This window comes from Podarcis vaucheri (assembly GCF_965113315.1).
Source record: "Podarcis vaucheri genome assembly, chromosome: 5".
Taxonomy (NCBI): domain Eukaryota; kingdom Metazoa; phylum Chordata; class Lepidosauria; order Squamata; family Lacertidae; genus Podarcis; species Podarcis vaucheri.
In genome coordinates, this window is record NC_138763.1 from 84,838,175 (window position 1) to 84,841,373 (window position 3,199).

The 3,199-nt window shown below is 41.5% G+C and overlaps 1 long non-coding RNA gene across 1 annotated transcript; it reads left to right on the forward strand.

Annotated features, from left to right (window-relative positions):
• Positions 1–216: 216 nt before the first annotated feature.
• Positions 217–2,895, forward strand: LOC309533654. The gene is made up of 4 exons (XR_014220386.1): positions 217–386; positions 882–982; positions 1,620–1,806; positions 2,857–2,895. It is a non-coding gene; the product is annotated as an uncharacterized lncRNA (long non-coding RNA).
• Positions 2,896–3,199: the final 304 nt, after the last annotated feature.

Below are 3,199 nucleotides of genomic sequence, written 5' to 3' on the forward strand. Positions count from 1 at the left end.
CCAAAAAGACCACCGACTTAAAAATAAAATGAAAAAGAAGCAGGCCCCACCACCTGCCCCCCTCTCGTTGCCCCTCTCCTTTTAGTAATAGGAGATGCAATCAAAGCAGGCCCAGGGAAAAGGAAGTAGTGCATTCAGAAAGCCAACTGTACCCTCCGGCAACAGAGGAGGAAAGGAAAGACGGATAAAAAGAGCCAGAGTTAAAGGGGGAGAGAGGGAGGGAGGCGAAAACCCAGCCCTGGTGCTTTCTTCTTCTTCCAAGCAGCGTTCACCTAATCAGCTCCAGAGCGCGCAGCTCACAGTACTAGGAAACAGAACACATCAAATCCATATCACTTCCCTCTTAATGGGGAATGCTCATCTCGCCAGTCCTCATCGGAAAGCGTGTCATTTCTTTTTCTTTTTCCTTTCTCATCTTGAATATGCACATGGAAAAGAAATTAGGCCAACCCTTTTTATTTCACAGCACAGTGTGCATGCATGTGTGTGTACATACATACACACCTCAACATTTTACAGATGAAAACAGGGATACGCTTAGGTACTTGTATCATCCGTATTCTGCTATACTAATGATCTCCCTCTGAGCCCTTCAGCACCACACTTAGTCAGACATCGCTGTCGGTTCTCCTCTGACTACCGTATGCAAAGCAAACCTGCCAACATCTCACAAAGGAAAGCGGGGCAACTATTGAGTAATTCACACAGGTCTAGTCCCACACCGCAGATCTGAGCCCCCACTCCCACCTGCTCCACACATTACTGAAAGCCTTTTTTTAAAATGTCTGTATGTTGTAATTGTTTACTCTGCAACAGCCTATCCTGCTGTGATAGTAAACTGGCTGTAATAATTTCCTTTTTTATTTTTAAAAAAAATACAGTTTATGAATGCCTAATAGAGTGTTCAATATCCCAGTGGAGCTGACTGCACTTACCTCAGAATAGCTGCAACTCAAACACATCCAGTTTGTTCTCCAGCCTGGTATGTTAATATTGGTCTCTCCTGACTGCTGTTTTTAGGAGTGTTGTTTGTTATATGCTAATTTTTAGTATTTGGATTTTTATTGACAGTATGTATTTTCATTTTATTTGTATTTTAGCTTTGTGATTGTTATGGGTTTGTTTTTGTATTTTTACATTTGTATACAACTTACAGATTATTATTATTATTTCAATATTGTGGTTTATAAATGGATTAAATAGATAAATATTTGAAAATATTGTATAATGTATTGTTTTGTAAGCTACCTTGAATTCATTATTTGGAAAATGAAAGGCTCTTAGATTTTGAAAAACAAAAAATGAACTGAGCAAACAGTTACTATTTGGACAGGTGATTATGGGGAGGCAGAGCAGAAGACTTGCAATTTTTTTAAAATATAAAGGCATCTTTATATCTTCCACATTTAAGCACTTCCTTTGTGATCTGGATTTTGTGATCTTTAAAATTTCTGAGTTTGGGTAAAGTTGTAATAGTTACACAGACAACCTTATTAATGTAAAAAGAAGTGTTTTACATAATTTTAGTTTATAAAAAATTGCTGTGTCAAGTCTTACAGTTGTATTTTTGGTACAGTGGTACCTTGGTTTTCTAACGTCTCTTTTGACGAACATTTCAGTTTTCGAACGCCGTAAACCTGGAAGTAAATGCTTCAGTTTTCAAATATGCCTCGGAAGTCAAACATGCCACGCGGCTTCCGCTGAGTGCAAGATCCTGAGACCTAGATGTCAGTTATTGAGTTTTCGTTTTTTGAATGTTTCAGCACCTGAATGGTCTTCCAGAACGGATTACGTTCAAAAACCAAGGTACCACTGTATTTGTTTCTATGATAATTCTGATCTCATCAATTGTTGTTCTCATTTATTGACACTTTACTTGTCCAGTTTTGTTATGATTTGTGTTCATTTCATGATGAAATATTGTTTATGTAAGGGGTTTCTTTTTAAAGAAGAAAAAATATTTCGCTGATGTTATTTATAATTATTAATATTTTATAGTGATATAATATAGTACCATGATGAAAAACCCTCTGCTCAAAATATCTTGAATTCCTGCAAATTCTGGCTGAAACAAAGCCCTGAGTGTAGCTGATGGGTCTTAAACCCTTGGCAACTTAGGGACTTCCCCTGCATGTGAAGACATGCTCTGGCAAATTGAGCAGTTAAGACCAATAGCGGGTCCATCAGTCAAGAAGGCGGTTTCTGCATGTGCTATTGAGGGAAATGAGTGGCAGATGGGGCTCATCAAGCTGGGAAGGAAGTCCATCTAGGAGATGGAAAACTGATCCTAAACATCTGCTGCCTTACAGTTGTACCCATTCATGAGGAAGACTTCAGAAGTAAACCCTGAGGAACAATCTGTAGCTGCTGCCTTGTCCCTTGGGCAGCCCAAAACCTCCATGCATGCTCCCCAGGCATGCACCCCAGAGATGTTTTTGCTCTGTTTTGTGCAGCAGCCCTTTTGGTATGTATGGCAGCTGGCTGGCATCACTGCTCAGGGCAAGCGGGTGGAGGCCAAGCTACCTCTGCCATTATGCTGCAGGACAGCTGCCGTGTCCCATACCTGCTGCAACTTCATCAGGCTGCTGATAGGCTGCCACGGCCCCTTTAACCATTCTTTATTGACTGACTCGTACGTGGCCGAAGTTCAGTCCCTTAGGGTGGCTGTAGCACTGACCAGTTCATTTGCAATATGTCGCACACAGCATAATGTTGACTTGTGTTTTAATGTAGAATGCTGGCAAGTGTTTTAATCTCTGTTCAGGTTGATTTTAGTTGTCTTTTGAATATTTTAAAATATCTGTCTTGACTGTCTTTTATTGATAATGTTGTGTGTGGTTGTTGTTGTTTTTTTAGCTCACTTGGATGCTTTATTACAACCAACATATGTAAAAAGGTAAAAGGACCCCTGACCATTAGGTCCAGTCGGACCGACTCTGGGGTTGCGGCGCTCGTCTCGCTTTATTGGCCGAGGGAGCCGGCGTACAGCTTCCGGGTCATGTGGCCAGCATGACTAAGCCGCTTCTGGCGAACCAGAGCAGGGCGGAAACGCCGTTTACCTTCCCGCCGGAGAGGTACCTATTTATCTACTTGCACTTTGACGTGCTTTCAAACTGTTAGGTTGGCAGGAGCAGGGACCGAGCAACGGGAGCTCACCCCGTTGCAGGGATTCGAACCACCGACCTTCTGATTGGCAAGT